This window comes from Chiloscyllium plagiosum, unplaced genomic scaffold (genome assembly GCF_037043375.1).
Source record: "Chiloscyllium plagiosum isolate Xiang-an unplaced genomic scaffold, Cpla_swu_hap1 HiC_scaffold_50, whole genome shotgun sequence".
Lineage (NCBI taxonomy): Eukaryota > Metazoa > Chordata > Chondrichthyes > Orectolobiformes > Hemiscylliidae > Chiloscyllium > Chiloscyllium plagiosum.
In genome coordinates, this window is record NW_028270188.1 from 56,033,903 (window position 1) to 56,056,951 (window position 23,049).

Here is a 23,049-nt window from a genome sequence, read left to right on the forward strand (position 1 = left end):
AGTGCCTTTATCACTGAGTCACTCCGGACTGGGCAACATCCTGGTAAATCCCAGTGCCTTTATCACTGAGTCACTCCGGACAGGGTAACATCCTGGTAAATCCCAGTGCCTTTATCACTGTGTCACTCCAGACTGGGCAACATCCTGGTAAATCCCAGTGCCTTTATCACTGAGTCACTCCGGACTGGGCAACATCCTGGTAAATCCCAGTGCCTTCATCACTGAGTCACTCCGGACTGGGCAACATCCTGGTAAATCCCAGTGCCTTTATCACTGTGTCACTCCGGACTGGGCAACATCCTGGTAAATCCCAGTGCCTTTATCACTGTGTCACTCCAGACTGGGCAACATCCTGGTAAATCCCGGTGCCTTTATCACTGAGTCACTCCGGACTGGGCAACATCCTGGTAAATCCCAGTGCCTTTATCACTGAGTCACTCCGGACTGGGCAACATCCTGGTAAATCCCAGTGCCTTTATCCCAGTCTAGTCTCTCTTCCTCGCTGCAACTCTCTGCCGATGGGAAAGTTTTCGAGGGATATAGGCAAATGGGAATCATTCAGTTTGGGAGGCCTGGTAAACATGGACGCATTCCACCGAAGGGTCTGTTTCCAGACTGTTAAGCTTAGATTAGATTAGATTAGATTACTTACAGTGTGGAAACAGGCCCTTCGGCCCAACAAGTCCACACCGCCCCGCCGAAGCGCAACCCACCCATACCCCTACATTTGCCCCTTACCTAACACTACGGGCAATTTAGCATGGCCAATTTACCTGACCTGCACATCTTTTGGACTGTGGGAGGAAACCGGAGCACCCGGAGGAAACCCACGCAGACACGGGGAGAACGTGCAAACTCCCCACAGTCAGTCGCCTGAGGCGGGAATTGAACCCGGGTCTCTGGCGCTGTGAGGCAGCAGTGCTAACCACTGGGCCACCGTGCCGCCAACTAGGTAGCACTTTGCGGGCGGACAACCATCCAGTTTGTCGCCCGCATGTTCTGGGAATACAGGTTGTAGGTTTGCTCGCTGAGCTGGAAGGTTTTTTCCTCAGACGTTTCGTCACCACACTCGGTAACGCCATCAGTGACAATAGTATGGTGCTGGAAAAGCACAGCGGGTCAGGCAGCAGCCGGGGGGGGGGGGGGGGGGCAGGAGAGTCGACGTTTCGGGCATTAGCCCTTCATCATCAACGAGCCGACACTGAAGCGCTGGTGTTCTGTCCCCCTTTGTATTTATGTGTCTCGTTCTGTTCCGGTGGGTGATAGCATTCCCAATTCTTCTTCTCAGAGGTTGGTAAATGGGGTCCACATCGATGTGTTTATCGAAAGAGTTCCGGTTTGAACGCCAGGCCACTAGGAATTCCTGTGCGTGTCTCTGTTTAGCCTGTCCTCAGATGGATTTGTTGTCCCAGACAAAATGGTGTCCTTCTGTGTCTGTGTGTAAGGATACCAGTGAGAGTGGGTTATGTCTTTTGGTGGCTAGTTGGCATTCGTGTATCCTGCTGGCTAGTTTTCTGCCTGTTTGCCCAATGTATTATTTGTTACAGTTTTCGCACGGTGTTTTGTAAATGATATTTGTTTTGCTGGTTGTTAGTATAGGGTCCTTGAGGTTCATCAGGAGCTGTTTCAGTGTGTTGGTAGGTTTGTGGGCTACCATAATGCCAAGGGGTTGGAGTAGTCATCTCCAAGATGTCTTTGATGTGCGGTAGTGTGGCTCGAGTCTCTGAGCATGTTGTTTGGTTTTGTTTAAAAATCAGCGGACCGCAGACTGTTCTGGGAGTGTTCTGCGTTCACACACAGTGGGGTACGTTCTCCCCACATTGAAGTGTAACAATACTGTCACTTTAACAAGATTATTTTGTCCTTGGGTTATGTTTTTGAGGTTGTAAAAGCAGAGGTGCTGAAGTATCTGGGCAGACCCCAGATTAATAAGGCAGAAGCTGTGGCCAATTCTCTCAGTTCTCATTTAGTTTAGCTGTGGCTGTTCCAAGATTCTGGAGTCCAGGAAAGGTTTAGCAGATGATTCCTGGCTGACTTTTCCCTCTGAAATCTCTTTGGATGTTGTTCTCTCCTGCCTGTCAGAATTGTGTGTTTGAATGTACCGTTTTTGCCAAGGGGCATGTTTATGGGGTGTTACTGGATTGGAACAGCTCCTTAGATAAGTTGCTGTATGGGGTGGATAAATAATTAAGTTCTTCTAAATTACATTTTTTTTGTTCATGTTTCAACTGTAGTGTTTAAAGAAATTCTGTTTTACTTAAAGCTGAGTGAGATGGATGAATGAATGAGTGAATGGAAAGTTGAATAAATAAACAAATGAATGAATGAAGAGATGGATGGATGGATGGATGGATGGATGAATGAATGAGTGAATGGAAAGTTGAATAAATAAACAAATGAATGAATGAAGAGATGGATGGATGGATGGATGAATGAATGAGTGAATGGAAAGTTGAATAAATAAACAAATGAATGAATGAAGAGATGGATGGATGGATGAATGAGTGAATGGAAAGTTGAATAAATAAACAAATGAATGAATGAAGAGATGGATGGATGGATGAATGAGTGAATGGAAAGTTGAATAAATAAACAAATGAATGAATGAAGAGATGGATGGATGGATGGACGGATGGACGGATGGATGGACGGACGGACGGATGGACGGACGGACGGACTAAAGAACAAATGAATGGATGAATAAATCAATGGATGGATGAATGAATGAGTGGAAAGATGAATGAATGAGCCGACGAATGAATGAATGGAGAGGTAAATGAATGAATGAATAAATAAATTAATGGATGGATGGATGAAAGAATGGATGAATTAATGAACAAATGAATGAATGGATGAACGAACAAATGGACAAATGAAAAGATGAATGAATGAAGAGGTGAATGAATGAATAAATGAATGAGTGAATGGGTGGAGGGATGGATGGATTCCCGGGTTGGATGCTACTCCCCATCTCTGGGTGCAGGTAAGCGGGGTTGCCTGACGTCTTGATGGAGCAGCTTCAGTCCTCAAGCAGACCTTACGCCATCTCCCGCCCTCCCTGTTGCCCGACCACTTCCTGACCTGCTCAGCGCTGACCGAGATAGAGGACGTTCAGGAGCGCGGGGCACTCTGGGTAACCCGGGGCGCCATTGCAGCCCTCCCCCGCCCCAGGAGGCAAGACGGCTGCTTTCGCAACGAAACCCCGACTGATCTCATCCTTCTCCTGGAGACCGACGGCACCGAGGCTTCAAATCACTTTTTAAGACATGACTATTGTATTTGTATCAGCCCTGGTCGTAATTTGAGTAGCGAGGGAGACTCGAGGGTCTCAATGACCGCTTCCTGCTCCAAATCCATACATTGTACCGCCCCCACCCGCCCATCCCCTCATGTGAGCCGAGGGGTACCTTCATTGCACTCCTACAAGAACGAGTTCGAAGTTTTCGATCACCCCACACCACCACCACAACCCTACCTTCCCACATCAGCTTCCTGCCATGGATCGGAAACGATCATCAGAGGTCATCAAACCACGCCCCGAGCCTTCTAAATACCAAGGATACAATCCCAGTTTGGGGTTGACCTCTCCTCAGAGTTTAACCCTTTCAGAGCAGGGCTTTTTCTGCTGAATCTCCCCAGTTATCCCCTCAAGAGGTCTGGGCAGTCACCCGGGCGTTTCACCCCCTCAGCTTGACCTGGGTAATTGCCACTGAGCAAGCCTCAAACAAGAAGACTGGTCCTTACACAATTCCTGAAGAAGGGCTTATGCCCGAAACGTCGATTCTCCTGTTCCCTGGATGCTGCCTGACCTGCTGCGCTTTTCCAGCAACCCATTTTCAGCCCTTACACAATTTACCCTGATGTAATGTGGTCAGTCTCTCTAGTGACACAACGGTACATCTCCAATCCCAGAATTAACAGGGACACTCCACAAACTCAACGTTCTCCGTTAAACACTTAAATGGTGTTTCCCCAAATTCATGCCAAACATCTCACTCAAGGTCCACAGAAGCTTCCGCCAAAAAATATCTCACCCTCATCATTCCTTTGGTAACACAGGAACAGCGGTTAAAGTTCCCAGTCCTGCATAATCGCATAGTCAGTGATGAGGGAGCAGCGCACTGTTGGAGGGGCAGTGCTGAGGGAGCATCACACTATGGTAGTGTCAGTGCTGAGAGAGCAGCGCACTGTTGGAGGGTCAGAGCTGAGGGAGCATCACACTATGGTAGTGTCAGTGCTGAGGGAGCGCCGCACTGTTGGAGGAGCAGTGCTGAGGGAGCATCACACTATGGTAGTGTCAGTGCTGAGGGAGCATCACACTATGGTAGTGTCAGTGCTGAGGGATCGCCGCACTGTTGGAGGGGCAGTGCTAAGGGAGCAGCGCACTGTTGGAGGGTCAGAGCTGAGGGAGCATCACACTATGGTAGTGTCAGTGCTGAGGGAGCAGCGCACTGTTGGAGGGTCAGAGCTGAGGGAGTGGGCACTATCGGACAGTCAGTGCTGAGGGAGTGGGCACTATCAGAGGATCTGGGGCAGCACAGTGGCTGGCACTGCTGTCTCTCAGTGCTAGGGACCCTGGTTCGATTCCAACTTCAGGCAACTGTCTGTGTGGAGTTTGTACATTGTCCCCCCGTGTCTCTGTGGGTTTTCTCCGGGTGCTCCGGTTTCCTCCCACAGTCCAAAGATGTGTATATTAGGTGGATTGGCCATTTTCAATTGTCCATAATCCCCAGGGATGTGCAGGCAATGTGAAATGTAGGGTTACAGGGGTAGGGTAGGGGAATGGGTCTGAATGGGATGCTCTTTGGAGGGTCAGTCTGCACTGGATAGCCTGAATGACCTGTTTCCATACTAGGGATTCTATTTTGAAAAGACGTCAGCGCTGAGGAAGTGGGCATTGTCAGAGGATCAATGCTGAGGGAACAGGCAGCCGGAGGGTCAATGCGAGTGGATGCTGTTGCAGGGTCAGTGCTGAGGGAGTGGGCACTGTCAGAAGGTGAGTGTTGAGGGAGTGGGCACTGTCAGAGGGTGAGTGTTGAGAGTGTGGGCACTGTCAGAGGGTGAGTGTTGAGGGAGTGGGCACTGTCAGCGGGTGAGTGTGGAGAGTGTGGGCACTGTCAGAGTGTGAGTGTGGAGAGTGTGGGCACTGTCAGCGGGTGAGTGTTGAGAGTGTGGGCACTGTCAGAGGGTGAGTGTTGAGAGTGTGGGCACTGTCAGAGGGTGAGTGTTGAGAGTGTGGGCACTATCAGAGGGTGAGTGTGGAGAGTGTGGGCACTATCAGCGGGTGAGTGTTGAGAGTGTGGGCATGGCCAGAGGGTGAGTGTTGAGGGAGTGCCACAACGTTGATCATGTCGAGATAGAGCTGCTGAGGAGAGAGGGTCATGTGAAATCTGTGCTTTTGCTGTCTCTGTCTCTGGATACGCTGCGCTCTAACCTTCTCATGGTAGTTTTCGTTCCTCTCTAGTGTTTGTGTATCTCCGTTTGCCTCCCTCTGTCTCAGTCCCTCTCCCTGCCATCACCCCCACTCCCCCCCTGCATACCTCATGTTCCAGTTCACTTCCTCAGTCACTGCCTCTCTTTCTTCACCACTCGCACATTGGAAAGATTAAAGGAAGTTTATTTCTGAGAACAGGAACTGGGTGATCTCGCAAAGGCCAGGTTACTGAGAGCGATAAGTTTGATCTTATCTCAGAGGTCGCATGTTTTGATGACTGTGCAGATGATCTGAGGTTGATGGGTAGAAATGTGAACAAGTCCTGGAGATGAGTTCAGGAGCTACGAGAGCCCAGCCTCCCCCTCTCCCCGATTACCCCGAGAATGCAAACACGCTCGGAGTCATGGACGTGACCTCCGCACGGCTGACTAACGTTGGCCGTGAATCCTGTCATGGTGATTGGTTGATCATGTGAACCAGTCGGTTCCTTCGGTTGTTGCTAACAGGCCCCACTCAAACAGTTCGCAAAATTCCCCATGGAAACCCCTCTGGTCACAGAGGTGATCCGGTGAATGGGCAACACTTGCTGAACAATCCTGAGGATGACAATGGCTGTCCCTAGCAAACAGGTTTTGACGGTCCTGCCCATAAAGTGCCTCCTTTACACTGGCAAGAAGTAATGGGCAGTCACAGAGCCGCCTGGCACTGAAACAGACCCTTCAGTCCAACTCGTCCATGCTCACCAGATCTCCTAAATTAATCCAGTCCCATTTGCCAGCACTTGGCCCATATCCCTCTAAACCCTTCCTACTCACGTCCCCATCCAGATGCCTTTTAAATGTTGCAATTGTAGCAGCCTCCACCACTTCCTCTGGCAGCTCATTCCATACACGTACCACCCTCTGTGTGAAAACGTTGCCCCTCAGGTCCCTTTCCCCTCTCACCCTCAACCTATGCCCCTCTAGTTCTGAACTCCCCAGGGAAAAGTCCTTGTCTATTCACTCTATCCACACTCCATATGGTTTTATAAACCTCTATAACGTCACCCCTCAGCCTCCAACACTCCAAGGAAAACAGTCCCACGTTATTCAGCCTCTCCCTACAGCTGATATCCTCCAAACCCGGCAATATCCTTGTAAACCCTTTCTACGCCTTTTTAAATTTAACATCAGGGAGACTCGAATCGAACGCAGTATTCCAAAAAGGGCCTCATGATTTTAATTTCCTTTAATTTGACTGGGACCCAGAAAGTGCCAGGGGTTTGGATGGAGAAGGCGGGAGTGGGGGATTTGTTCGGTGTGTCCTGGATTTTTTTCTTGAAACAATATGTAAACAGTCCAACTGGGAAAGGGGCTTGTTACTGGACCTGGTTTTGGGGAAGGAGCCCAGTCAAGTTGATTGAAGTTTCAATGGGGGAGCATTTAGGGAAGAGTGATCATAATTCTGTAAGGTTTAAGTTACTTATAACTAAGGATAAGACTAGTCCTCAGGTGAAAGTATTAAAGGGCAGCACAGTGGCTCAGTGGCTAGCACTGCAGCCTCATAGCACCAGAGACCCTGGTTCGATCCCCCCCCTCGGGGCGACTGTCTGTGTGGAGTTTGCACATTCTTCACACCCCAGCCCCCCCACCCGTGTCTGCGTGGGTATCCTCTGGGTGCTCCAGTTTCTTCCCACAGTCCAAAGATGTGCAGGCCAGGTGGATTGGCCATGCTAAATTATCCCATAGTGCACTGGGATGTACAGAGAAGAGTGGATTGGCCATGCTAAATTGTCCCATAGTGCCCAGGGATGTGTAGGTTAGGGTGGATTGGCCATGCTAAATTGTCCCGTAGTGTCCAGGGATGTGCAGGTTAGGGTGGATTGGCCATGCTAAATTGTCCCATAGTGTCCAGGGATGTGCAGGTTAGGGTGGATTGGCCATGCTAAATTGTCCCGTAGTGCCCAGGGATGTGCAGGTTAGGGTGGATTGGCCATGCTAAATTGTCCCATAGTGTCCAGGGATGTGCAGGTTAGGGTGGATTGGCCATGCTAAATTGTCCCGTAGTGCCCAGGGATGTGCAGGTTAGGGTGGATTGGCCATGCTAAATTGTCCCATAATGCCCAGGGATGTCTAGGTTAGGGTGGATTGGCCATGCTAAATTGTCCTGGGATGTGCAGGTTAGGATGGATTGGCCATGCTAAATTATCCCATAGTGCCCAGGGATGTGCAGGTTATGATGGATTGGCCATGCTAAATTGTCCCATAGTGCCCAGGGATGCGCAGGTTAGGATGGATTGGCCATGCTAAATTGTCCCATAGTGCCCAGGGATGTGCAGGTTAGGGTGGATTGGCCATGCTAAATTGTCCCGTAGTGCCCAGGGATGTGCAGGTTAGGGTGGATTGGCCATGCTAAATTGTCCCGTAGTGCCCAGGGATGTGCAGGTTAGGGTGGGTTGGCCATGCTAAATTGTCCCGTAGTGCCCAGGGATGTGCAGGTTAGGGTGGGTTGGCCATGCTAACTTGTCCCACAGTGTTAGGTGCATCAGTCAGTGGGAAATGGGTCTGGGTGGGTTGCTGTTCAGAGGGTCGGTGTGGAGTTGTTGGGCCGATGGGCCTGTTTCCACACTGGAGGGAGTCTCATCGAGGCAACACTGCACCGCCAACCTCTGACCCCTGCTGTTAAGCCAATCTTGTCTGGAATTGACTCCCATTGACCTATCTTTTCTACATCAGTCTCCCATGAGGTATCTTGTCAAAGGCTTTACTAAAGTCCAAGTAGACAACATCTACCGCTCTGCCCTCATCAATGTTTTGGTAAGTTCCTCATAAAAACTCAGCCAAGTTTGTGAGACATGAGTTTCCCCACATGAAACCGTGCTGACTAGCCCTAATCAATGTTTGCCTCTCGAAATCCTTTAGGATCGCATCCAAAGTCCGACTCACAGGTCCACAGTTCCTCGGTTTGTCCTGACAAAACGTGCTTCAACGAAAATGCAACATTAGCCAGCCTCCAGTCGTCATCCTCCATCTCACCCAGAGTTACAATGAGGCAAATATTTCTTGAAGGGGACTCGCAATTTCCTCCCTTACGTCCCACTGCGTTCTGGGATGCACTAGATCAGGTCCTGGGGATTGCTCCACCTTTATATTCTCTGCGACCTGCAGAAATTCCTCTTCCGTTGGGTCATGGAGTATTGCAACACAGAGAAAGGCCCTTTGGTCCAAAGCAGTCCATGCCGCCCAACAGCACAGAGGTGGAATGAGTGGAGAGTGTGAAGCTCCTGGGAGCGGTCACCCACAACAAGCTGTCTTCGCCTCTCCACCTGGACGCACTGGTTACAAAGGCCCAACAACGTCTCTTCTGCCCTCAGGCAGCTGAGGAAATTTGGCATGACGGTGAATACCCTCGCCAACTTTTATAGGTGTGCCATCGAGAGCATTCTGTCTCACTACCTGGTATGGCAACTGCACCACTCACGGTTACAGAGAGCGTTGAACTCGGCCCAGACACTCACAGAGGCCTACCTCCCATCTATAGAATCCATCCTTCAGGCCCCGTTGTCAGGGAAAGGCCGCCAGCGTTCTCAAAGATCCCTCCCACCCTGGCAATGTTTCTCTACAACCTCTACCATCGGGAAGAAGGTACAGAAGCCTGAACACACGCACCAGCCGGTTTCGAAACAGTTTCTACCCTCCTGTTGTTAGAATACTGAACGGACTCACAAACTCTGAGCATTCGCCTGTCCCTGTGTTTTTGTTTTTGCCGCTGTTTCCCTATTATTTACTTCTCTACGCTATTCAGCTCTGTGATCTGCCTGTACTGCTCGCAAGACAGAGCTTTTCGCTGGGTCTCGGTGCACGGGACAATCCATTCAATTTGAATTCAATTCAAAATGGCCGTCTGCACTAACCCTACTTCCCTGCGCTTGGCCCATATCCTTCCAAACCTTTCCCATCTATGTATTTGTCCAACTGCCTTTTCAATGTTGTTAATGTGCCCGCCTCAACCACTTCCGCTGGCAGCTCATTCCACCCTCTGGGTAAAAAAAAGTTACCCCTCAGGTTCCCTTTTACTCTTTCCCCTCTCACCTCAAACTGATGCCCTCTCGTCCTCGATTCCCCCACCCTGGGAAGAAGGCTGAGTGCGTTCACCCTATCCATGCCCCTCATGATCTTACACACTTCTATCCAGTCCCCCCTCAGTCTCCTGGGCTTAAGAAAATAGTCCTGACTTGTCCAACCTCTCCCTAACGTTCAGACCAGGCAACATCCTTGTAAATTCCTTCCGCACACTTTCCAGTTTAATAACACTCTTCTGATAGCAAGGGGACCAACACTGAACACCATACTCCAAGTCTGGCCTCACCAACGTCCTGTCCAACTGCAACATAACTTCCCAACGTCTACACTCAGTGCCCTGACTGATGAAGGCCAGTGGGCCAAAAGCCTTCCTCACTGCCCTGTCTACCTGGGACTCCACTTTGAGAGAACCCTGCACCCGAACCCCAAGCTCCCTCTGTTCCACTACACTCCTTAACACCCTACCATTCACCATGAAACCCCTGCCTTGATTTGACTTTCCAAAATGCAAGGCCTCACACGTATCGATATTAAACTCCATTTGCCATTTCTCAGCCCACTTCCCCAGCTGGTCAGGGTCTTGATGCAATCTCTGAGCACCTTCCTCACTGTCCACGATACTGTCTATTTTAGTGTCATCAGCAAACTTACTAATCACACCTTGTACATTCTCATCCAAATCATTGATATAGATAACACACAGCAAGAGGTCAGCCTGAGGCCTAGTCTGAGGCCTAGTCAGCAATGGGCCCAGCACTGACCCCTGAGACACTCCACCAGTCACAGGCCTCCAGTCCGATAAACATCCTCCCACTACCACCCTCTGCTTCCTACCATCAAGCCAATGGTATATCCAATTTGCCAGCTGCCCCTGGATTCCACATGATCTAACCTTCCAGAGCAGTCTACCATGTGGAACCTGATCAAAGGCCTGACTGAAATCCAAATAGGCTACATCTACCACCCTGCCCTGGTCAACCATCCTGGTCACTTCATCAAAGAACTCTAAACAATTTGTGAGGCACGATCTCCCACACATAAAGCCTTGCTGACTAATCAAACCCTGTCTTCCCAAATGCATGTACAGTATATCTTATCCCTCATTTCCTCCTCAAGCACCTTCCCCACCCCAGAGGTTAGACTTCCTGGTCTATAATTCCCAGGATTTTTCTCTGCAATCCTTCTTGAACAGGGGCAAAACATCCGCTACCCTCCAGGCTTCCGGATCCTCACCCACGACTAACGCTGACGCAAAAATATCAGCCAGGGACCCCCCCCCTGCAATTTCTTCTGTAGCTTTTTGTGATATTCTTGGATATATCTGGGCAGCATCAGGAGATTTATTCACCTTTCTACATTCCAATACGGTCCAACACCTCCTCTACGGTGATATGGACCGTCCCCAAGATAGCACCACTAACTCCCCCAAGTTCCCAAGTCTTTATGTCTTTGTCCACGGAGAGGAGAAATATTCATCTCCTGAGATTCTACACAGACGTCCACTTTGGTCACTTGAGGGTTCCTATTCTCTCTCTAGTTATCCTTTCTTCACTAATATACTTAAAGAACCTCTTTGGATTCACCTTAATCTTCTCAGCGAAGTCTATCCCCCTTTTCACCCTCCTGATTTCCTTCTTGTTATCCAATTCCCGCCAACCTCACCCTTCACCCTCACAGGAACATACAGGCCTTGAACTCTAGCCATCTCACTTTTAAAGGCTTCCCACTAACCGGACGTCCCTTTGCCTCCAAACAAATTCCTCCAATCAACCCCTGCAAGCTCCTGTCTAATACCATCAGAATTCCTCGTGCCTCAGTTTAGAACCGGAATTTTGAACTGTTTTAAAAACTTCCCCGTATTTATTTCCCCTGAGTTCTCTAGCCTCTGTTTCTTTCTCCACAGTTTAAAAAAAAAAGGATGCAAAATATTCATTTAATGTCTCTCCCATCTCCTGAGGTTCAACACAAAGATGACCTCTTTGATCTTTGGGGGAGAAGGACAAGCCACTCTGCTGGACCGCCATTTTGTCTACATTTAGGCAAACACAGCCTACCCACAATGCCCTTGGCACCTCAACTTGACCGCACAGGAACTAACAGCGTAACGAGACATTACCTCACCAGATTCCCCCTTCGAGACCGAAGGGATACACTATCTAGATGATCTGCGAATTGGTTTTCCCCGAGGGAATTCCCTGTCTCCCCAGGTATTCAATCCTCACAAAGTCCATGCAGAATGACACCTGACAAGATGGAACACACGAGTGTGCGGTGCTGGAAAAGCGCAGCAGGTCAGGCAGCATCCGAAGGGAATCGACGTTTCGGGCACAAACCCCCTTCATCAGGAGTGCCCGAAACGTCGATTCAATTCGGATGCTGCCTGACCTGCTGCGTTTTTCCAGCACCGCTCTGATCTTGAGCCTCCTGTTACAATTGTGAACTGATGGATACTGCTGGACAAGCAAGTGCTTCCTGTTAACTGTAATGGAAACTGCATGGTCCTGGAGTGAACGTGACATTCCTGAAGCCCGATAAGAGCTGTCTGTGTCTGAAGCTCAGGGAGTGGAATCCATAACCATAACTGTGCAAAGTGTCCGTTTTGTATCATCGCGGTCAGTTTCTCTTCCCCGTGATATCATGAGGAATAAATCAGTGTTTGTCAATTTCGTAAGATCAGTGCGAGTGGTCTCTATTTGTAATTGGACAATTCTCCGTCAATCTTGAAGAGACCCTATACTCTCTAGTTATCTTCTTGCTCTTAATGTAATAGTGGAATCTCTTTGGATTACCTTAACTGCTAAGACTATCACATATCTCCCCTTTGCCTTCCTGATCTCCCTTTTAAGAACACCCCCAAACTCTTTACATTGATGAAAGTTTGGAGGATTTGAGCTACAGGGAGAGGCTGAACAGGCTGGGGCTGTTTTCCCTGGAGCGTCGGAGGCTGAGGGGTGACCGTATAGAGGTTTATAAAATCATGAGGGGGCATGGATAGGGTAAATAGGCAAGGTCTTTTCCTTGGGGTGGGGGAGTCCAGAACTAGAGGGGCATAGGTTTAGGGTGAGAGGGGAAACGGGCAACTTTTTCACACAGAGGGTGGTACGTGTATGGAATGAGCCGCCAGAGGGAGTGGTGGAGGCTGCTACAATTGCAACATTTAAAAGGCATCTGGATGGGGACGTGAGTAGGAAGGGTTTAGAGGGATATGGGCCAAGTGCTGGCAAATGGGACTGGATTAATTTAGGAGATCTGGTGAGCATGGACGAGGTGGACTGAAGGGTCTGTTTCAGTGACAGGCGACTCTGTGACTGCCCATTACTTCTTGCCAGTGTAAAGGAGGCACTTTGTGGGCAGGCCCGTCGAAAACGGTTTGCTAAGGACAGCCATTGTCATCCTCAGGATTGTTCAGCAAGTGTTGCCCATTCACCGGATCACCTCTGTGACCAGAGGGGTTTCCGTGGGGAATTTTGCGAACTGTTTGAGTGGGGCCTGTTAGCAACAACCGAAGGAACCGACTGGTTCACATGATCAACCAATCACCATGACAGGATTCACGGCCAACGTTAGTCAGCCGTGCGGAGGTCACGTCCATGACTCCGAGCGTGTTTGCATTCTCGGGGTAATCGGGGAGAGGGAGAGGCAGCTGCTGAATTCATCTCCAGGACTTGTTCACATTTCTACCCATCAACCTCAGATCATCTGCACAGTCATCAAAACATGCGACCTCTGAGATAAGATCAAACTTATCGCTCTCGGCAACCTGGCCTTTGCGAGATCACCCAGTTCCTGTTCTCAGAAATAAACTTCCTTTAATCTTTCCAATGTGCGAGTGGTGAAGAAAGAGAGGCAGTGACTGAGGAAGTGAACTGGAACGTGAGGTATGCAGGGGGGGAGTGGGGGTGATGGCAGGGAGAGGGACTTAGACAGAGGGAGGCAAACGGAGATATACAAACACTAGAGAGGAACGAAAACTACCATTAGAAGGTTAGAGCGCAGCATATCCAGAGACAGAGACAGCAAAAGCACAGATATCACATGACCCTCTCTCCTCAGCAGCTCTATCTCGACATGATCAACACTGTGGCACTCCCTCAACACTCACCCTCTGACAGTGCCCACTCCCTCAACTCTCACCCTCTGACAGTGCCCACACTCTCAACGCTCACCCTCTGACGGTGCACACACTCTCAATGCTCACACTCTGACAGCGCCCACACTCTCAACACTCACCCTCTGACAGTGCCCATTCCCTCAACACTCACCCTCTGATAGTGCCCACTCCCTCAACACTCACCCTCTGACAGTGCCACCCATACTCTCAACACTCACCCTCTGACAGTGCCCACACTCTCAACACTCACCCTCTGATAGTGCCCACTCCCTCAACACTCACACTCTGATAGTGCCCACTCCCTCAACACTCACCCTCTGACAGTGCCCACACTCTCAACACTCACCCTCTGATAGTGCCCACTCCCTCAACACTCACACTCTGATAGTGCCCACACTCTCAACACTCACCCTCTGACAGTGCCCACACTCTCAACACTCACCCTCTGACAGTGCCCACTCCTTCAACACTCACACTCTGACAGTGTCCACACTCTCAACACTCACCCTCTGACAGTGCCCACTCCTTCAACACTCACACTCTGATAGTGCCCACTACCTCAACACTCACCCTCTGACAGTGCCCACACTCTCAACACTCACCCTCTGACAGTGTCCACACTCTCAACACTCACCCTCTGACAGTGCCCACACTCTCAACACTCACCCTCTGACAGTGCCCACTCCTTCAACACTCACACTCTGATAGTGCCCACTACCTCAACACTCACACTCTGATAGTGCCCACTCCCTCAACACTCACCCTCTGACAGTGCCCACTCCCTCAACACTCACCCTCTGACAGTGCCCACACTCTCAACACTCACCCTCTGACAGTGCCCACTCCCTCAACACGCACCCTCTGACAGTGCCCACACTCTCAACACTCACCCTCTGACGGTGCCCACACTCTCAATGCTCACCCTCTGACAGCGCCCACACTCTCAATACTCACCCGCTGACAGTGCCCACTCCGTCAACACTCACCCTCAGACAGTGCCCACTCCCTCAACACTCACCCTCTGACAGTGGCCACACTCTCAACACTCACCCTCTGACAGTGCCCACACTCTCAACACTCACCCTCTGACAGTGCCCACTCCCTCAACACGCACCCTCTGACGGTGCCCACACTCTCAATGCTCACCCTCTGACAGCGCCCACACTCTCAATACTCACCCGCTGACAGTGCCCACTCCGTCAACACTCACCCTCAGACAGTGCCCACTCCCTCAACACTCACCCTCTGACAGTGGCCACACTCTCAACGCTCACCCTCTGACAGTGCCCACACTCTCAACACTCACCCTCTGACAGTGCCCACTCCCTCAATGCTCACCCTCTGATAGTGCCCGCACTCTCAACACTCACCCGCTGATAGTGCCCACAATCTCAACACTCACCCTCTGATAGTGCCTACTCCATCAACACTCACCCTCTGACAGTGCCCACTCCCTCAATGCTCACCCTCTGATAGTGCCCACATTCTCAACACTCACCCCTGACAGCGCCCACATGCTCAACACTCACACGCTGACAGTGCCCACACTCTCAACAATCACCCTCTGACAGTGCCCACTCCCTCAACACTCACCCTCTGACAGTGCCCACTCCCTCAACACTCACCCTCTGACAGTGCCCACACTCTCAACACTCACCCTCTGACAGTGCCCACATTCTCAACACTCACCCTCTGACAGTGCCCACACTCTCAACACTCACCCTCTGACAGTGCCCAAACTCTCAACACTCACTCGCTGACAGTGCCCAAACTCTCAACACTGACCCTCTGACACTGCCCAAACTCTCAACACTGACCCTCTGACAGTGCCCAAACTCTCAACACTCACCCTCTGACAGTGCCCACACTCTCAACAATCACCCTCTGACAGTGCCCACACTCTCAACACTCACTCGCTGATAGTGCCAACACTCTCAATACTCACCCGCTGACAGTGCCCACTCCCTCAACACTCACCCTCTGACAGTGCCCACACTCTCAACGCTCACCCTCTGACAGTGCCCACACTCTCAACACTCACCCTCGGACAGTGCCCACTCCCTCAATGCTCACCCTCTGATAGTGCCCACACTCTCAACACTCACCCGCTGATAGTGCCCACAATCTCAACACTCACCCTCTGATTGTGCCTACTCCATCAACACTCACCCTCTGACAGTACTCACATTCTCAACACTCACCCTCTAACAGTGTCCACATGCTCAACACTCACCCTCTGACAGTGCCCACACTCTCAACACTCACCCTCTGACAGTGCCCACATTCTCAACACTCACCCTCTGATAGTGCCCACACTCTCAACACTCACCCTCTGACAGTGTCCACACTCTCAACACTCACCCTCTGACAGTGCCCACTCCCTCAACACTCACCCTCTGACAGTGCCCACACTCTCAATGCTCACCCTCTGACAGCGCCCACACTCTCAATACTCACCCGCTGACAGTGCCCACTCCCTCAACACTCACCCTCTGACAGTGCCCACACTCTCAACGCTCACCCTCTGACAGTGCCCACACTCTCAACACTCACCCTCTGACAGTGCCCACTCCCTCAATGCTCACCCTCTGATAATGCCCACACTCTCAACACTCATCCGCTGATAGTGCCCACAATCTCAACGCTCACCCTCTGACAGTGCCTACTCCATCAACACTCACCCTCTGACAGTGCCCACACTCTCAACACTCACCCCTGACAGTGCCCACACTCTCAACACTCACCCGCTGACAGTGCCCACACTCTCAACACTCACCCTCTGACAGTGCCCACATGCTCAACACTCACCTGCTGACAGTGCCCACACTCTCAACGCTCACCCTCTGACAGTGCCCACACTCTCAACAATCACCCTCTGACAGTGCCCACTCCCTCAACACTCACCCTCTGACAGTGCCCACACTCTCAACACTCACCCTCTGACAATGTCCACACTCTCAACAATCACCCTCTGACAGTGCCCACTCCCTCAACACTCACCCTCTGACAGTGCCCACACTCTCAACACTCACCCTCTGACAGTGCCCACATGCTCAACACTCACCCTCTGACAGTGCCCACTCCCTCAACACGCACCCTCTGACAATGTCCACACTCTCAACAATCACCCTCTGACAGTGCCCACTCCCTCAACACACACCCTCTGACAGTGCCCACACTCTCAACACTCACCCTCTGACAGTGCCCACATTCTCAACACTCACCCTCTGACAGTGCCCACTCCCTCAACACTCACCCTCTGACAGTGCCCACACTCTCAACACTCACCCTCTGATAGTGTCCACACTCTCAACAATCACCCTCTGACAGTGCCCACTCCCTCAACACTCACCCTCTGACAGTGCCCACACTCTCAACACTCACCCTCTGACAGTGCCCACATTCTCAACACTCACCCTCTGACACTGCCCACATTCTCAACACTCACCCTCTGACAGTGCCCACTCCCTCAACACTCACCCTCTGATAGTGCCCACACTCTCAACACTCACCCTCTGACAGTGCCCACACTCTCAACACTCACCCTCTGACAATGTCCACACTCTCAACAATCACCCTCTGACAGTGCCCACTCCCTCAACACTCACCCTCTGACAGTGCCCACACTCTCAACGCTCACCCTCTGACAGTGCCCACACTCTCAACACTCACCCTCTGACAGTGCCCACACTCTCAACACTCACCCTCTGATAGTGCCCACTCCCTCAACACTCACCCTCTGACAGTGCCCACATTCTCAACACTCACCCTCTGACAGTGCCCTCACTCTCAACACTCACCCTCTGACAGTGCCCACTCCCTCAACGCTCACCCTCTGACAGTGCCCACACTCTCAACACTCACCCTCTGACAATGCCCACACTCTCAACACTCACCCTCTGATAGTGCCCACTCCCTCAACACTCACCCTCTGACAGTGCCCACATTCTCAACACTCACCCTCTGACAGTGCCCACACTCTCAACACTCACCCTCTGACAGTGCCCACTCTCTCAACACTCACCCTCTGACAGTGCCCACTCCCTCAACACTCACCCTCTGACAGTGCCCACATGCTCAACACTCACCATCTGACAGTGCCCAACAATCACCCTCTGACAGTGCCCACATGCTCAACACTCAGCCCTGACAGTGCCCACACTCTCAACACTCACCCTCTGACAGTGCCCACACTCTCAACGCTCACCCTCTGACAGTGTCCACACTCTCAACACTCACCCTCTGACAGTGCCCACACTCTCACACTCACCCTCTGACAGTGCCCACTCCCTCATCAAGCATCCTCTGATAGTGCCCACTCCCTCAACACTCACCCTCTGACAGTGCCCACACTCTCAACGCTCACCCTCTGACAGTGCCCACTCCCTTAACACCCACCCTCTGACAGTGCCCACTCCCTCAACACTCACCCTCTGACAGTGCCCACTCCCTCAACTCTCAACCTCTGACAGTGCACACACTCTCAACACTCACCCTCTGACAGTGGCCACTCCCTCAACACTCACCCTCTGATAGTGCCCACACTCTCAACACTCACCCTCTGATAGTGCCCACTCCCTCAACACTCACTCCTGACATCGCCCACACTCTCAACACTCACCCTCTGATAGTGCCCACACTCTCAACACTCACACTCTGACAGTGCCCACTCCCTCAACACTCACCCTCTGACAGTGCCCACACTCTCAACACTCACCCTCTGACAGTGCCCAAACTCTCAACACTCACCCTCTGATAGTGCCCACACTCTCAAAACTCACCCTCTGACAGTGCCCACACTCTCAACACTCACCCTCTGACAGTGCCCACTCCCTCAACACTCACCCTCTGACAGTGCCCACACTCTCAACACTCACCCTCTGACAGTGCCCACACTCTCAACACTCACCCTCTGACAGTGCCCACTCCCTCAACACTCACCCTCTGACAGTGCCCACACTCTCAACACTCACCCTCTGGCCATGCCCACACTCTCAACACTCACCCTCTGACAGTGCCCACACTCTCAACACTCACCCTCTGACAGTGCCCACACTCTCAACACTCATCCTCTGACAGTGTCCACACTCTCAACACTCACCCTCTGACAGTGCCCACTCGCTCAACACTCACCCGCTGACAGTGCCCACACTCTCAACACTCACCCTCTGACAGTGCCCACACTCTCAACACTCACCCTCTGACAGTGCCCACACTCTCAACACTCATCCTCTGACAGTGTCCACACTCTCAACACTCACCCTCTGACAGTGCCCACTCGCTCAACACTCACCCGCTGACAGTGCCCACACTCTCAACACTCACCCTCTGACAGTGCCCACACTCTCAACACTCACCCTCTGACAGTGCCCACTCGCTCAACACTCACCCTCTGACAGTGTCCACACTCTCAACACTCACCCTCTGACAGTGCCCACACTCTCAACACTCACCCTCTGACAGTGCCCACTCGCTCAACACTCACCCTCTGACAGTGTCCACACTCTCAACACTCACCCTCTGACAGTGCCCACACTCTCAACACTCACCCTCTGACAGTGCCCACTCGCTCAACACTCACCCGCTGACAGTTCCCACACTCTCAACACTCACCCTCTGACAGTGCCCAATCGGAGAGTCAGCGCTGAGTGAACATGTGCTGAGGGAGCGGGCGCTGTCGGAGGGTCAGTGCTGAGGGAGTGGGCACTATTAGAGGGTCAGCGCTGAGGGAGTGGGCGCTGTCGGAGGGTCAGTGCTGAGGGAGTGGGCGCTGTCAGAGGGTCAGTGCTGAGGGAGTGAGCGCTGTCGGAGGGTCAATGCTGAGGGAGTGGGCGCTGTCGGAGGGTCAGTGCTGAGGGAGTGGGCACTGTCGGAGGGTCAGCACTGAGGGAGCGGGCGCTGTCAGAGGGTCAGTGCTGGGGGAGTGGGCGCTGTCGGAGGGTCAGTGCTAAGGGAGTGGGCGCTGTCGGAGGGTCAGTGCTGAGGGAGTGGGCGCTGTCGGAGGGTCAGTGCTGAGGGAGTGGGCACTGTCAGAGGGTCAGTGCTGAGGGAGTGGGCGCTGTCGGAGGGTCAGTGCTAAGGGAGTGGGCGCTGTCGGAGGGTCAGTGCTGAGGGAGTGGGCACTGTCAGAGGGTCAGTGCTGAGGGAGTGGGCACTGTCGGAGGGTCAGTGCTGAGGGAGTGGGCGCTGTCGGAGGGTCAGTGCTGAGGGAGTGGGCGCTGTCGGAGGGTCAGTGCTGAGGGAGCGGGCTCTGTCGGAGGGTCAGTGCTGAGGGAGTGGGTGCTGTCGGAGGGTCAGTGCTGAGGGAGCGGGCTCTGTCGGAGGGTCAGTGCTGAGGGGGTGGGCACTGTCGGAGTGTCAGTGCTGAGGGAGCGGGCTCTGTCGGGGGGTCAGTGCTGAGGGAGCGGGCTCTGTCGGAGGGTCAGTGCTGAGGGAGTGGGCACTGTCGCAGGGTCAGTGCTCAGGGAGTGGGCGCTGTCGGAGTGCCAGCGCTGACGGAGTGGGCATTATCGGAGGGTCAGTGCTGAGTGAGCGGGTGCTGTCGGAGGGTCACTGCTGAGGGAGTGGGCGCTGTCGGAGTGCCAGCGCTGACGGAGTGGGCATTATCGGAGGGTCAGTGCTGAGGGATTGGGTGCTGTCGGAGGGTCAGCGCTGAGGGAGTGGGCACTGTCAGAGGGTCAGTGCTGAGGGAGTGAGCGCTGTCGGAGGGTCAGTGCTGAGGGAGTGGGTGCTGTCGGAGGGTCAGTGCTGAGGGATTGGGCGCTGTTGGAGGGTCAGCGCTGAGGGAGTGGGTGCTGTCAGAGGGTCAGTGCTGAGGGATTGGGTGCTGTCGGAGGGTCAGCGCTGAGGGAGTGGGGGCTGTCGGAGGGTCGGCGTGAGGGAGTAGGCACTGTCGGAGGGTCAGCACTGAGGGAGTGGGCACTGTCGTAGGGTCAGTGCTGAGGGAGTGGGCACTGTCGGAGGGTCAGTGCTGAGGGAGTGGGCACTGTCGTAGGGTCAATGCTGAGGGAGTGGGTGATGTCGGAGGGTCAGCGCTGTGGGAGTGGGCACTGTCGCAGGGTCAGCACTGAGGGAGTGGGCACTGTCAGAGGGTCAGCGCTGAGGGAGTGAGTGCTGTGGGAGGGTCAGGTCTGAGGGAGTGGGCGCTGTCCGAGGATCAGTGCTGAAGGAGTGGGCGCTGTCGGAGGGTTAGTGCTGAGGGAGTGGGCGCTGTCGGAGGGCCAGTGCTGAGGGAGTGGGCACTATCAGACGGTGAGTGTTGAGGGAATGGGCACTATCAGAGGGTCAGCACTGAGGGAGCGGGCACTGTCGGAGGGTCAGTGCTGAGGGAGTGGGCACTGTCGGATGGTCAGTGCTGAGGGAGCGGGTGCTGTCAGAGGGTCAGTGCTGAGGGAGTGGGCGCTGCCGGAGGGTCAGTGCTGAGGGAGTGGGCACTATCAGACGGTGAGTGTTGAGGGAATGGGCACTGTCGGAGGGTCAGTGCTGAGGGAGCGGGCACTGTCGGAGGGTCAGTGCTAAGGGATTGGGTGCTGTCGGAGGGTCAGTGCTGAGGGAGCGGGCGCTGTCGGATGGTCAGTGCTGAGGGAGCGGGCACTGTCGGAGGGTCAGTGCTGAGGGAGTGGGCGCTGTCGGAGGGTCAGTGCTGAGGGAGTGGGCACTATTAGAGGGTCAGTGCTGAGTGAGTGGGCACTATCAGAGGGTCAGTGCTGAGGGAGTGGGCGCTGTCGGAGGGTCAGTGCTGAGGGAGTGGGCACTATCAGAGGATCAGCGCTGAGGGAGTGGGCGCTATCGGAGGGTCAGTGCTGAGGGAGCGGGCACTGTCAGACTGTTAGCCCTGAGGGAGTGGGCACTGTCGGAGGGTCAGCGCTGAGGGAGTGGGCGCTTTCGGAGGGTCCGTGCTGAGGGAGTGGGCGCTATTAGAGGGTCAGCGCTGAGGGATTGGGTGCTGTCGGAGGGTCAGTGCTGAGGGAGTGGGCGCTGTCGGAGGGTCAGTGCTGAGGGAGTGGGCGCTGTCGGAGGGTCAGTGCTGAGGGAGTGGGCACTGTCGGAGGATCAGTGCCGAGGGAGTGGGCGACGTCGGAGGGTCAGTGCCGAGGGAGTGGGCACTATCAGAGGATCAGTGCTGAGGGAGTGTGTGCTGTCGGAGTGGCAGTGCTGAGGGAGTGGGTGATATCAGAGGGTCAGTGCTGAGGGAGCGGGCACTGTCAGAGTGTCAGCCCTGAGGGAGTGGGCACTGTCGGAGGGTCAGCACTGAGGGAATGGGCACTGTCAGAGGATCTGCGCTGAGGGAGTGAGTGCTGTGGGAGGGTCAGTGCTGAGGGAGCGGGCGCTGTGGGAGGGTCAATGCTGAGGGAGTGGGCGCTGTCCGAGGGTCAGTGCTGAGGGAGTGGGCACTGTCAGTGTCAGTGCTGAAGGAGTGGGCGCTGTCGGAGGGTTCGTGCTGAGGGAGTGGGTGCTGTCGGAGGGTCAGTGCTGAAGGAGTGGGCGCTGTCGGAGGGTTCGTGCTGAGGGAGTGGGCGCTGTCCGAGTGTCAGTGCTGAGGGAGAGGGCACTGTGGGAGGGTCAGCGCTGTGTGAGTGGACTGTGTCGGAGGGTCAGTGCTGAGGGAGCGGGCACTGTTGGAGGGCCAGTGCTGAGGGAGTGGGCAATATCAGACGGTGAGTGTTGAGGGAATGGGCACTATCAGAGGGTCAGCACTGAGGGAGCGGGCACTGTCGGAGGGTCAGCGCTGAGGGATTGGGTGCTGTCGGAGGGTCAGTGCTGAGGAAATGGGCACTATCAGAGGGTCAGCGCTGAGGGAGTGGGCGCTTTCGGAGGGTCCGTGCTGAGGGAGTGGGCGCTGTCAGAGGGTCAGTGCTGAGGGAGTGGGCACTATTAGAGGGTCAGCGCTGAGGGATTGGGTGCTGTCGGAGGGTCAGTGCTGAGGGAGTGGGCGCTGTCGGAGGGTCAGTGCTGAGGGAGTGGGTGATATCAGAGGGTCAGTGCTGAGGGAGCGGGCACTGTCAGAGTGTCAGCCCTGAGGGAGTGGGCACTGTCGGAGGGTCAGCACTGAGGGAATGGGCACTGTCAGAGGGTCTGCGCTGAGGGAGTGAGTGCTGTGGGAGGGTCAGCGCTGAGGGAGTGGGCGCTGTGGGAGGGTCAGTGCTGAGGGAGTGGGCTCTGTCGGAGGGTCAGTGCTGAGGGAGCGGGCGCTGTGGGAGGGTCAATGCTGAGGGAGTGGGCGCTGTCCGAGGGTCAGTGCTGAAGGAGTGGGTGCTGTCGGAGGGTCAGTGCTGAGGGAGTGGGCGTTGTCGGAGGGTCAGTGCTGAGGGAGTGGGCACTGTCGGAGGGTCAGTGCTGAGGGAGTGGGCGCTGTGCGAGGGTCAGCGCTGTGTGAGTGGGCACTGTCAGAGGGTCAGTGCAGTGGGAGTGGGCACTATCAGAGGATCAGCGCTGAGAGAGCG

At 53.7% G+C, this 23,049-nt stretch overlaps 1 protein-coding gene across 3 annotated transcripts in view; it reads left to right on the forward strand.

The window, feature by feature from the left end:
* The first annotated feature begins 13,203 nt into the window (after positions 1 to 13,203).
* Positions 13,204 to 23,049, forward strand: part of LOC148135323 (phospholipase A and acyltransferase 2-like) — a 69,973-nt gene continuing 60,127 nt past the window's right edge. Inside the window, exon 1 of one of the 3 annotated variants that reach the window (XM_087985182.1) lies at positions 13,204 to 13,373. The gene's annotated coding sequence lies outside the window, so the exon portion shown is untranslated. The remainder of the gene's footprint in view (positions 13,374 to 23,049) is intronic. The other 2 variants (XM_087985183.1, XM_087985184.1) reach the window with 2 other exon arrangements.